We start from the raw sequence: 14,743 nt of genomic DNA on the forward strand, positions 1-14,743 counted from the left end.
CACTGACTAATGTAAGTATCAAATATAGTGACTTACATAACACTGGAATGTCTTATCACAGTTGAGACAACATTATTTAATAACCAAGTCTAGTCGAGATGGCCAAATCTTAATTAACCGACAGCAGCTTCAAATGATTTTTAAATTTATGACAGCATTGACCACATCGCTTGGGTTATACTCAGACCACAAAACTGATGGGAACTCCACTGTTAGAAGACAGTAAATTATGCATAATTACATGCAACTAACCCTCAATCAAACCCTAATCCTACCCTAACCCTATAGTAAGTGCATGTTGTTAATTAATATTACTCAGTACCTAAATAAATAATTACACTGTAACAATGACACCTTAAATTAAAGTGTAACTTACTTTATTTCTGATGTGGAATGCAAAGAAGATGTTTCTTTTCTTTTTTTTGGGTCCATACATGGTTTTTTAATCTCACAGACTTTCAACATGAGGGTGAGTACAGTGTTTCAGGTTTTCTGCTTTAGTATTTTTAATTATTTTTTTTACGTTTCTATGGTATACTGGAAATCAATGATAAGCATTTCATACGTTTTAAAGGCTTTTATTGGCAAAAACATTCAATATATGCAAAGAGTCGATATTTACTCTGCAATTCATCGGGCATGCTGGATATTAGCTTCTGGTCCAAATCCTGATTAATGGTGACCCATTCTTGCCTTATTAGTGCTTGGAGTTTATCACAATTTGTGCTAGTCCACTTGCCTTTTGAGGATGGACCACAGGTTATCTACGGAATTAAGATCTGGGGAGTTGCCGGGCCACGAATCCAAAATTTCAATGTAATGATCTCCAAGCCACTTCATTATCACTCTTGCCTTGTGACATGGTGCTCCGTCAAGCTGGAAAATGCACAGGATCACCACCAAATTTCACAACATCATGGGTTGTTGCGAGAAGTTGTGACAGACCAGCGGATGGTAGATTGGAGGATTTATTTTGAGCACAGACCGCACAAGCACCCACAAACCGATGGATGTCCTCTGCCAAGGTGGGGCTCCAAAACCGCTGGCGAATGGCAGCTAGCGACCTCCTCACTCCGGGGTGGCACATTAGTCTGGAAGATTTGACCCTACTAGGGAGAAAGGCGGCGTGGACCGAGTCAGGAACAAAAAGCAAACTCTCCAGGCATCCCTGGGGCACTTCGACTCCAGCCTGAGCTCGTTTGACGCGAGTTTCGATTACCCAAGTGACTGCCCTCACTAAGGCCCTGAGGCAAAGTGGTGTCAGGAGGAGGCATGTCAACCAAGGTAGCGAAGCACCGTGACAATGCATCAGGCTTAACATTCTTGGAGTCCGGTCTGTAAGATAACAAAAAGTCGAAGCGCCCAAAAATGAATGCCCAAAGAACCTGCCTGGCATTCAGCCATTTAGCCGAACGAATGTACTCCAAGTTCCTGTGGTCGTTCCACACCATGAAAGGAATGGCCATCCCCTCCAACCAGTGACACCAATCCCCCAGAGCCAGTTGTACCACCAGCAGCTCTCGATTGAAGATGTCATAATTTTGCTCTGCGGGAGACAAACGGTGTGAGAAATAAGCGCATGGAAGTAACTTATTATCTTGAAGGGATATTTTAGAGAGAACCGCTCCAACACCTACCTCTGATGTCACAGTTATCAGCTGGTGTGCCCAGGTTGACCACCAGAGGGCACTCCTTCTCTGACCTTTGCCACTCAGCCATAAACTTCAGTTCCCATAATCCTTTGCCCGGACTCATCACTAATTATTGCATTCACCTGTGTGTCATTACATTGTTTGTCTCACCCTATTTATACCATGTTCTCTCTGACATCTCTCATCAAGGTTTTGTAATTGTCACACGGCATTCCTGAGCACTTTCCCTTGTCTTTTGTTCTTCTGTGGATTGTTTGTAAGTGTTTTTGACCCTTTGCCTGGCATGACTACAATTCTGGATTTTCCAATAAAGCTGCACTTGGATCTCACCCAGTCTCAGAGCTATTCGTGACATCTGATGCATCAACCTCCACCACAAACTGCAAAGCGGAGTCAGGTGTAACAAGGATTGAAGCAGAAATAAACCTGCGTTTGAGTTCATCAAAAGCACTCTGAGCCACCACAGAGTCCAGGTGAATTTAGCCTTGGTGGAGGTCAAGGCAGTCAGAGGGGCTGCCACCTGGCCTAAGTTCCTATTGAATCGCTGATAGAAATTGGCGAAACCCAGGAACTGTTGTAAACTCTTTCTGGAGTCAGGCACGAGCCAGTTAGAGACGGTCCTCACCATCGATCGCCCATGCGAATCCCCTCCACCAAAATGACAGAACTCAAGAACAAGACTGGGCATGGAAAGTACATATGTCTGCCTTGACAAACAACTGATTCTCCAGCAGCCGCTGGAGCACACGATGTGCTGGATGTGCACCTGGAAGGAAGGAGAGAATATTAAAATATCATCCAGGTACACAAAAACAAATTTTACTTATCATATCTCTCAGCATGTCATTGACAAGTTCTTGAAAGAGGGCTGGGGCATTGGACAGGCCAAATGGTCAAAACCAAATATTCTAAGTGCCCCATGGGGGTGTTAAAGGCCGTCTTCCACTCATCCCCCTCAATCAGAACACGATGGTAAGTGTTGCGCAGATCCAACTTTGTGAAGAATCTCGCCCCCTGCAAAAGTTGGAAGGCTGGCAGGGGGTACCCGTTCTTAACCGTTATGTCATTCAACCCCAGATAATCTATACAGGGACCCAAAGAGCCATCCTTCTTCACAAAGAAGAATCCCATACCTGCTGGAGATAGGAGGGACGGATGATTCCGGATGACTCTGTGGCCGCCCGCTCAGATACTGACAAGGAGAAAAGACTGCCACAAGGCAGGGAAGTGCTTGGGAGGAGATCGATGGCACAGTCATATGGCCGAAGTGGAGGAAGAGATGCATCTAGAGACAGAAACAAACACAAAGGATGAAAACGGAAGGAAGATCAAACCCGAGTCCTGACAGGGACATTCTGAAATCTTCATCACTGCAGTTGAACCTCTCTCCTTGAAGTACTTGATGATCTAGTAAATGGTTCTTTCAGGTGTGATATTCTTTGCAGCAATTTCCTTGCATGTGAGGCCATTTTTGATGCAAAGCGATGATGGCTGTCTTTCTTTGGAGGTAACCATTGTAGAGGTCTGCACGGGCTTTAAACTGAAGGCCGAACCCGGCCCGTACCCGCGATCATTTAACCTGACCCAACCCGACCCGACAATTACATTTACATATTAAGCCCGAACCCGACCCGAACCCGAGGTCCATTCTGTTTCTCACAGCAAATAGGCCTACCATTTTTTCACGTCTGCTGTCTGTCTGTATTGTGACTGAAATAGCGCGCAAGAGCGGTACATGCGCAAAACAGTTTTGTGATATAAATCATATGATAAAATAAAACAAAAATTATATTTATATATATATATACACTCACCGGCCACTTTATTAGGTACACCTGTCCAACTGCTCGTTAACACTTAATTTCTAAGCAGCCAATCACATGGCGGCAACTCAGTGCATTTAGGCATGTAGACATGGTCAAGACAATCTCCTGCAGTTCAAACCGAGCATCAGTATGGGGAAGAAAGTTGATTTGAGTGACTTTGAACGTGGCATGATTGTTGGTGCCAGAAGGGCTGGTCTGAGTATTTCAGAAACTGCTAATCTACTGGGATTTTCACGCACAACCATCTCTAGGGTTTACAGAGAATGGTCCGAAAAAGAAAAAACATCCAGTGAGCGGCAGTTCTGTGGGCGGAAATGCCTTGTTGATGCCAGAGGTCAGAGGAGAATGGCCAGACTGGTTCGAGCTGATAGAAGGGCAACAGTGACTGAAATAACCACTCGTTACAACCGAGGTATGCAGCAAAGCATTTGTGAAGCCACAACACGCACAACCTTGAGGCGGATGGGCTACAACAGCAGAAGACTCCACCGGGTACCACTCATCTCCACTACAAATAGGAAAAAGAGGCTACAATTTGCAAGAGCTCACCAAAATTGAACAGTTGAAGACTGGAAAAATGTTGCCTGGTCTGATGAGTCTCGATTTCTGTTGAGACATTCAGATGTTAGAGTCAGAATTTGGCGTAAACAGAATGAGAACATGGAACCATCATGCCTTGTTACCACTGTGCAGGCTGGTGGTGGTGGTGTAATGGTGTGGGGGATGTTTTCCTGGCACACTTTAGGCCCCTTAGTGCCAATTGGGCATCGTTTAAATGCCACGGCCTACCTGAGCATTGTTTCTGACCATGTCCATCCCTTTATGGCCACCATGTACCCATCCTCTGATGGCTACTTCCACCATGTCACAAAGCTCTAATCATTTCAAATTGGTTTCTTGAACATGACAATGAGTTCACTGTACTAAAATGGCCTCCACAGTCACCAGATCTCAACCCAATAGAGCATCTTTGGGATGTGGTGGAACGGGAGATTCGCATCATGGATGTGCAGCCGACAAATCTGCGGCAACTGTGTGATGCCATCATGTCAATATGGACCAAACTCCCTAAGGAATGCTTCCAGCACCTTGTTGAATCTATGCCACGAAGAATTGAGGCAGTTCTGAAGGCAAAAGGGGGTCCAACCCGTTACTAGCATGGGGTACCTAATAAAGTGGCCGGTGAGTGTATATATATATATATATATATAATTATCATTATATTTGAGAGAGAGAGCCTGTGTGTCTGTGTGTATGCACATATTGCACATCTGCGCACGTATGTACTTTCTCTCTCTCGCGTGCCGGTCACCACAACACAGCAAGCAGGCAAAGCACACGGCACGCAAACTATATATAGCCTATTTAGTTTTTCTTAGTTAAACCCGAACCCGGGTCGGGTAGCAGACCTCTAAACCATTGCTAACACAAGAACACAATGATTGGAAGCACGTCTCTCCTTTTTATATCAATCAGCCTGCTCTAATAATCCATTTAGAATGATAGAGTGATTTCTCTTGAGTAATACTTGTTCACAATTTCCTATGTGATTATGATGTGATTTAATGAAATGATGTTAGCTGGTCATTTTGTGCCAGGGCCAAAAAAACAGTGAATATCTTTTTTTTTTGTGAAGCTTTTTGCAATTATTAGGGGCCAAGCACCGAAGGTGCGGAGGCACCTATTGTATCTGTTCAGATTCCTATTATTAGGGGCCAAGCACCAAAGGTGCGGAGGCACCTATTGTTTTCGTTCCCATTCCTATTATTAGGGGCCAAGCGCCAAAGTTGCGGAGGCACCTATTGTATCTGTTCAGATTCTTATTATTATTAGGGGCCAAGGACCGAAGGTGCGGAGGCACCTATTGTATCCGTTCAGATTCTTATTATTATTCTGCTTCTTCTTCTTCCGACTGGGAGTCCATAGCAGCCCATAGAACCGCTTGCGGGAAAGTTATGAAATTTGGCACACAGATAGAGGACAGTCTGAAAAGTCACCATAGCAAATTTGGAGTCTCTAACTCATTCCCACTAGCGCCACCAACTGTCCAAACTTTCACTCATGTTTATGCTAATAACCTAGAACCATAAGGGCTAGAAACAAAAATCTTTTTGCCTATGATACCTTGGCTCAAGATGATTCGATTGCACCCTATGACATCATTTTCCGTCATGGAAATATGTCCGCCATTTTGAATTGACCAAAAAAACTACTTTTGCGAACTCGTCCTAGACGGTTTGTCCGATTTTCACCAAAATTGCACCAGATCGTCAAACCGTTCTCGAATACTGCGCAAATTAATTTTACGTAGCACTTGCGAAAACAGTCATAAGGCGGTATCTCCGCAACGCTTTATCGCATTCAGACCAAACTTGGTACATCTCATCACAAGCATGACCTGAGGCTACATGCTGCGTTTCGGCGCAGCGCCACCTACTGGTCCGGAGATATGAAAAATGGCTATTTTTGCTCATAACTTCTGATCGGTTTGTCCAAAAATCATAAAAGTAGTCTCGTTAGATTCAGGGCGTCATGGTGAGTCGACTGATATCTAATTTTCCCAGCTCGGCCATTTTGGCTGTCGGCCATTTTGAATTATGTACTAAAATGCTGTATTTTAACGCATGAACGAATTGCTACGAAACACGGTATGGGTCATCAGTACGATGCCTTGAAGGAGCCTGAGAAGTTTCGAAACAGCGCCACCTAGTGGTAAAAATTATTTTTCAAATGCTTATAACTCTGGGTGTGGTTGACTTATTTTCACGTGAGTCATATCATTAGACTCCTGAATCCTTGCCGAGTCCAACAATACCAGACTTGCCAGGTTTCGGCATATGGTTTGTGCAGCGTTGTAATTTAGCGCTTAAGAAACATTTGCGGATATATTCAAAACCGCTAGTCCGATCGAGACGAAACCACCGTCAGAAGTTTGGAAACATAGGTCGTTGGCTGCAAGATAATGCCCAAATGTCAAAATATTGATACTAAGGGGTAGTAAAATCCAATCAAAGTCACGTGTCAGTCATTTTTGACGTTTTTTTTTTCACATAAATGTCTATAACTCTGAAGCGAATTGAGATATTTTCACCAAAATTGACACAGAGATGTATGGGCTCACTCTGATAAAAAAAATTGTGGGACTGAGCCTCTTGGTGGCGCTATAATAGAACAAAACATGAAATTTCCATTGACTTTAATACAGTTTTGTGATGTAAAATGCTGTACTTAAAGGTGCAAAACGCAAGTCTCTGAGTTTTTGTAGAACTACGCCCCCTCTGGCGACAAGCGAAACTGCAACCAGAGTTGTGCACGCTCAAGGACCACATGCACACGCACGCATGCACTGGCACGAGCTGTTCATAACTAAAGGAGCATCTGCCGCACAGATCTTTGGTGTACAGCCAAAATTTCTTCAGAGGTAATAAAGTTATAAATCTGCAAGTTAGGGGTGTGCGATATTACGGTTTTTGATCGTGGACGATTAAAATGTCTCCACGATCTGCTTTTGAAGAAATATCGTAGTATCGTGCATTTTATCAGTTGCAGTTCTGGCGCCGAGCTCCGTCTCAACATACAACAAATGTTAACGCAGAGGAACGGGACACTGCAGTTCACAGAAGTTCATTATTTGCATGTGCTTTAAAGCCTTGCTGGTTAAACATGTAATTCACGTGCTGATGCGCTGTTCTGACGTGTGCTTTCTGAGCGCATACACCCGAAGCACATGGGCACTAAAAGCCTGTCTAACAGCGTCTGTTTACTGGACTACGTTATAAGTTATCTTTCGAGTCTTATTGCGCTAATATTGTCAAATACTCACAAGGTTTACATAAACAAAGTTGGTTATGTCTAAAGTGAAAGCAAACAGAAAAAAATGAGAGAAAAACTGCTTGTCAAATGCGTGTATATTAGACGCGTCGCGTGCAGCTCTTAAAGCGACAGTAGCCAGTTAGTAAACAAGCTGCCTCTTGTCCTTAAAGAGATAGTTCACCCAAAAATAAAAATTCTGTCATTATTTACTCACTCTAATGTTGTTCCAAACCTGTATTAATTTCTTTCTTCTGTTGAAAATAAAAGTTATTTGGAAGAATGTGGCTAACCAAACAGTTGCTGGTCCCCATTGACTTCCATAGTAGGAAAACATATACTATGGAAGTCACTGGAGTACAGCAACTGTTTGGTTAGCCACATTCTTCCAAATAACTTTTATTTTCAATAGAAGAAAGAAACTTATTCGAGTTTAAAACAACTTGAGAGAGTAAATGATGACAATTAAAATGTTTGGGAGAACTATCCCTTTAATGTTAATAAAACAACAAAACACAAAGAGGAAATCACTCACTGCTCTTGACTGAGAACTTTAGTAGTAGCTTTAATAATAATCAATGTATAATTTATACAGTGAAGTCTATGTTGTGTTTTATTTTCGTATTTGTTCATTTAGCCTAATTACTTTCTTCAATGCTACTGTTAAATACCCCTACTGTAGCTGAAAAAATAAAGCACTGTTTATTTCATTTGTATATTAAGTTGTGTATGCTTAATGTGTATCTTTGTTCCTAATTCTTAATAACAAAGAAAATAATGATAAAGATTTTTATCTTCGCCACTTTGGCCTAAATGTCTGCCATTCTTTTTTCTTTTGTTACCTATAAGGCTTTTTTTTTAAATAGGGACATTAGTTTGGCTGTAATGCTCAGTCACTTGCAAAATAGTAAAACCAACATGAAAAAGAATCGTGATAAAATCGTTAATCGTGATTTTCCTGAAAAAAATCGTGATATGATATTTTTGCCATATCGCCCACCCCTACTGCAAGTCATTTCAAATATATGGAAGGAAAGACATTTGAGTAAATTACTCTTATGTGTGAGGGGAAAACGGGGGTAGTAGAAAACTTTATGTGTTTACTGTATCCACCTATGATTGTATTGTTATGAAAACACGTTCATGAACAATATAATTGATTACTTCGCAAAAGCTCAAAATAATAATCATAATCACGGTTGGTCAACAACGTTCACTCAAATGTCTCAAGGTAATAAACAATCAAATGTCACCATGACGTTTTCTTAAAAGCCAAACAGGCTAATCCGCCGAAGACTTGCGGGGTTCAGCGGGATTATTACATCAGAGTAATATCTAAAATAGGATTAAATCAGAGCTAAACCAGGTCCAGACCCAGTAAAGTTAGCCTCTGAAGAAAGGTATTGTTTTACATAGAGTATAATACATTGTTGCCCCCACATACCTCATATATACTACATACAAAATGTACCACATTCACGGGAACAATTTACTATTTTTACCGAAAAAGACAATATAGCCAATGCAACGGCGTTCTTCCTTGTTGGTCAATGACATGAACACCTTAGCATGTTAGCAATGGACACAAGGCTAACGTTACCGGTAGGCCATACACAAAAACATAGTTAGCATCTTTTATTGCATATGTTTTATGTTTCATGTTGTACCATTCTTCCGAACACAATTCCTAGTTTATGAAACTGTTCACTAACAATGGTAGTAAAACCAATTCTGATTGTACATGTATCTAGCTTACGCTAAAGCATTACACATTTTACGCATCGTCATTTGTTGTCATACATAGATTGGCCGTATCAAACATTAGAGACTGGGCTATATCTTACCGTTTTATCAAGAAAAAAGCCAACTGAGGATCCCGTTTGAGACCAAGAGCAGACCGGAGATCTCTCCATTTGTTGAATGCCTTCCCGAGGTTGACTCTCGTCTTATTCCGACGCCTGTCTGACTCCAATTTGGACCTTTTGGTGGCACTAGACAAAATTTTTCTTTACTTTACGTGGAGTTTGCGTTGGGGTTTGGAATGGACTACAAGCCGGTCTCTTTGAATCCATCTTCTACCTTTGACGCACGAGTTGTCTTCGCTGATGCGGAGAATGGCGGCGCCGGCGAATACACACACCTGCGAGACATAGCCTGGTGAGCGTGAACGCGCATGACGTCACGCCCAGTCTCAAATTCGAGCCCGAATCCCTCTTATATATTTTACTGTACAGGATTATAGAGGCAATCTCAGTGCGCAGAGAAGGGCTCATTCAGCCCATCAGGCAGTTCTTTAAGCATGTATAGGATAGAAAAACAGGTATTTTTAACATGAAAAGTTGCGCAATGCACCTTTAACAAATGCATTGCTGCAACTTTATGAAACTCAGAATGTGCCACCAGCACCATTCCCTGAAGGTACTCAATAGATTTTGAGACAGCGCCACCTTTTGGTCAAAGTTATAATAAAATTTCCAAAAATGCTAATAACTTTAGAATTTTCTGCCTATTGAGATGTCACTGGTCTTAATAGATTCCTTGGGTCACCCCGAGAACATAGATACCAAGTTTGCCGTATTTGGCTTAACTTCCTGTCCGCCATCTTGATTTTCATTCAATACCTACTTTTTCAAACTTCTCCTAGACCGTTGGTCCGATTTTCACCAAAATCGAATCGTGTCATCTCCACACCGTGCCAACTAAAAGTTATGGATTTCGTGACAATAGACGAAACCGTTTTCATATACCACAGCATCAAAGTTGAGGCATGCTGCCAAAATGACTATTCAGGCTTTATCTCTGCAATGCCTTCACATTTTGACAGCAAACTTTGTATGTGTCATTGTCACCTCACTCTGATGACAACGTATCGATTTCATAACTTCGCCACCTATTGGTTGAAAGTGATAAAGTTACTGTATATGTAATTTTTAAGCCATTTGCCTAAATTCATCTTTGAATGTCTTTAATTGCTCCTTGCTGCAGATGGTCTGACACTCCCAGCCATGTTGGCATGTCTTATCCTCTGCTTGCGCTTGGCCCCGATAATTGCTGATTGCAGCTATATTTTAAAATGCATCTGATCACTCTGCACAATAATCTAGAAACAATCAACACCTAAACAACTGAAGCAGCAAACTTTGCAAAACAACAAAATTTGTCAGTGCCAATACTTTAGGCCACAGCTGTAAATGAAGACAGGATTTTCATTTCACTATCCCCTTAAGGAAGCTAGTGCTGTTTTTAGAAATTGGTGTCACTCTCATTTATAACTGAACTGTGTGTGAAGCCTGGCAAGCCAGACCCACATCAAGATGTTGGGTCTGGGAACTCACCATTGGCAGAGCTCAATCAGAGGGGCGGGATAAACGGTTGTCTTTCAGATTCCCTCTGCACACGCAATAGGATAGCGCTACAACCAACCAGAGCGTTTTCCCACCAGCGGAGCTAGTTGATAGATTAAACTTTTGCCGTATCTGGTCGGCAAAACTACGAACACATCTTCCTTTTTTAAGAATAACTTAAGTGCCGTTCTTTGTTCTTTTCTCAAAGAAAAGCTTAACTCCACGTCCTCCAGAGTCTTGGCCAAAGCCAATTCGAAAGACCGCTGTTTGCCAGCAGCAGCAGCCATTCTTTTTTTTCAAGTAGTAGGGAACCGTCGCAACTCTGTCGTCATTATGTTAAGCCCACCCGCCAACTCTATACACGATGTGATTGGCCTGACTAGAGTTTGTTTTTTCCAGCTCGAAAGCCAACGGAGAGTTGCTAGACCACCCTGGCTGCAAAAAAATTTTTGCTGCCGCTAGGGTGCGTCTAGATTTCTAGGCTAACACCCCTAGTGAATGTAACCGTATTTAGCACTCTAAAGCAGGGCTGACAACCGTATATTGACGTATGAATGTAGTCTATTTTGTGGGTGTGGTTGATTATTAATCTATAAATAAGCAGGTTCTAGTGTCTCATCTGTGCTGTATTGTATGTGTTGACGTTTGCCTGTTCATCCGTAGGGAACTGAGAGCCCTTTATATTTTCCAGTGTCTGGGTGAAGTGATCTCAGTTTTACATCTGAATGAATCTTCAGCGCTCCTCTTCCACCTCCTCATATCTGCCAGCGTTTGTCTCTGCATTACACGCACCCTTAAAAATAAATGAATCATGTCACTCCGTGTTTATCACCATTTCTCAGTGGCCAGTAGGTTGCGTTTAAGTTAATCAGTCATTTTTAGCTAAGACTATTTATAGGACAAGTATGTCAGTAGCTGTGGGCTCTATCTCCCTCTCTTTTAGCCCCCCCCCCATTCTTTTTTTCTCTCTTTCCTTCTTTCCTTCTTGTCTTCAAAATTTGTATTCCTTTCCTCCACTCTTATCTCTGTATCCAGGCCCTGTCCTTATGTACCAGATGTGTGTTTGTTACATTTATATTGCATAACTGACTGAGACTGCTACAGTCCAGAAGGTTAGTTTCATAGAGTTGCCCACATGGTCTGACATTTATATATTCTTGGGGTAGGTTTTTTGCGCATCAATGTAAATTCATAGGACAGTGTTTGGTATAATTCCTGCAGGTCAGTATATCCCTTATCTTTTTTCATATGAATTAATCCTGGATATTTCTAGTATTCATGTTTAATATTGCAGTGTTCTTATATAGTGTAAACACTTTTCTTTTCTTTTACCTTTTACATTTATATAAGGCTGTCAAATTAAGCATTAAATCCTTTAAAAGTCCAAAATTTTGTAACATTTATTCCACGCACGTTTTTCAGATGTCAGCATTAGAATTGTAGCATTTTAGTTATTAATTGCTTATTATTTCTGGATGAAGGATTTCATATGATTTCACTCACTACCAATGATCATGTTTATGCATTTATTTTTTCTATACCTTAATGATAGTTTGTGTCTACAAATACAGGATTAGATGCTTGTTATGAGGCCACACCCAATGCCCTGTTTCTCCATACTAATTAGGCTGTCTAACCAGTAGCGGCCTAATTCTGCATTTGATGCTTAGCAACACCCTGAAGAGTTCAGTAATGAAACAGCTATTATTAATTGGTCTCATTTCCTAATACTTCCACTACTTGATAGCTCTCACTATCTCTTACCTCTTTATTATCTCTTTATTAAACAAGCTTGACTCAATAAAGAGACTTTTATAGTGGCTTTGACATTTTTATATCCATATATTTATATTCTTCATCAGCGTGCAACACAGAGCTGCAAAAATGTTACATACCCCGTAAAACTTCAAATAATAGCCGAGTCCCAAATAGACGCCTGTCTCTTTTACACGCCTGGTGTGGCTGCAGGTTTGGGTAAATAAAGGCCGGTCTCAAATAGAGGCCGGGTCTGTTTTTTAGTTTCGGGTTGTATTTAATCCTCTAAAACCGCCAGATCGCCCGCTTTTTGGCGGCCGCCAAAGCACATTTTTGTCCCTCCAAAGCCTTTTTTTGATCGATGAGTGATGTAGAATAGAATGACTGCTGCGCTTGACAGGGCGCGTTACGAGCAGAGAGAGAGAGAGAGAGCGCTCCGGCCGCGCGCGCGCACTCTCCCGGCTTCAAACAACGAGCGCTGTCTTGCTCTCTCTCCCTCGCGCATATTAATCAAAATCAATTGACGCGATAGTAAAAGGTCGGAAGACCGCAGTTTCACGTGGAGCATTTGGAGATTTTTAGAGATTAGAGACAGGCCTATACACTCAATGAACGACATCTCAACACTAAATTATAAAGGCCTGTCTCATATAGACGCCTGTCTCAAATACAAGCCGGTGCAGTTCGACGATTTGGGTAAATAAAAGCCCGGGCTACTATTTGAAGTTTTACGGTAAATATGACTGATATATATGCGTTTATAATTCTATGTGCTTGTGCTACACATACACTCTGTGTGTGTGTGTTTGTGTGTGTGTATGTAGATATATATATATATATATATATATATATATATATATATATATATATATATATATATATATATAAATACACAAACACACACACATACACACACACACACACAGTTGTAATCGAAATTATTCAACCCCCATTGTAAATCAGGTTTATTGGCAAAATTTTCACTTTCAGCTGTTTGCAATGAACATTTCAAACAAAAGTAATTGAAATATCACAACACAATAAATGGCTCAAGTGGTTTCCCCAATTTCAACTGAAATTGCAACTTTTAATGACTTCTGCTGTCTCAAAATTATTCAACCCCTTCATGGCAAGCGTTCTTAGTACTTAGTAGAACATCCTTTTGCTATCATGACCTGCTGCAAACAAGATGTATAACCAGACACCAGCTTCTGGCAGCGAATATATATATATATTTTCATAAAAAATAGAAATAATGTCTTAAATATAAATACCAATATAACTGTCCTTTAGTGTTGGCAGACTTTATTTTGTTTGTTTAAACTAACATTTTGGGAATTAGTCAGTTCCAGAATATATTCCAGATTAATGGAATAATCAAAACTCTGGAGGACCAGAGGCCTTAGCCATACCATACAGATGTAATATTGCTCTGTTACTCAACTACACCACATCTGACCCCATCTGCACTCATACACCATCCTATCTCCCTCCTTTCTCCTCCTTCCCTAATTTACAGGTCTATCCCTGGCTGTGCTCTCCCAGTGAATCTGTCTTGTGGGTATTAATGCTGCCAGAGTGGATGGGAAATTAATGGTGCATGTAGTGAAATTAAAGCCCTGCCTAATGACTGCTCCTATCTCCTTCCTGACCTCGTCTCTCGCAGCCCACAAGGGCAACGGGGTGAACCGTAAATCTCACAAATCCATCTCTATAACCTTATAGCATGTGTGAATGTACATTATGAATGAAAGCTGTGGAGCAAAATACAGTGCTGGGTTTCATCGAATCTGCATGAATGAAAGAGGTGTGTTTGTGCGCTGGTGTTTAATTGCATTGCATGATGTGTGTGTGTGCTTGTTGTATATGTGTATAACTCAAGGTTATGCCTGGACATGTTTTATTTTTGACATTCGTTTTTGTCCCCTTGCCTTTCCTAGAATGACCCGTTACAGGTTCATAAATGATGCATCATCTACTGTAATCGTGTGAGCATATGTAAATGAGGGCTTTTGAATTTACCTGCTGCATTCGCAACCTCCCTTCTTTCCCCAGTCCCTGCTTCTGTTGTCATAGCAACCCTTTGATGATTACAATAGGGCCTAGAGGTGGTTTTGGAAGGTTTAGGGGGAAAAGGACGAGAAAGGAATAAAGAGAGAAAGAGCGAATAGAGGCAAAAGTGCTACTTCTCAAGCTGATTGCCATAGCTCGTCAAATTCCTTCACATCATCGGCACTATGACTCACCACAGCCCTGCCCAAACACTCTCACCCACTCGCACTTTCTGACTCTCTGATTGCTCTGTTTTTGCTCTCCCCCTCCACCAATGTCTTCTCATCATTGGCATGATTATGTT

At 41.4% G+C, this 14,743-nt stretch overlaps 1 protein-coding gene across 3 annotated transcripts in view; it reads left to right on the top strand.

The window, feature by feature from the left end:
- The window catches only part of scai (suppressor of cancer cell invasion), a 41,402-nt gene that overhangs the window by 11,589 nt on the left and 15,070 nt on the right, over window positions 1-14,743 (top strand). The gene's annotated exons all lie outside the window — the stretch shown is intronic.

This window comes from Rhinichthys klamathensis, unplaced genomic scaffold (genome assembly GCF_029890125.1).
Source record: "Rhinichthys klamathensis goyatoka isolate OS25496 unplaced genomic scaffold, OSU_Roscu_1.1 h1tg000259l_1, whole genome shotgun sequence".
NCBI classification, from domain to species: domain Eukaryota; kingdom Metazoa; phylum Chordata; class Actinopteri; order Cypriniformes; family Leuciscidae; genus Rhinichthys; species Rhinichthys klamathensis.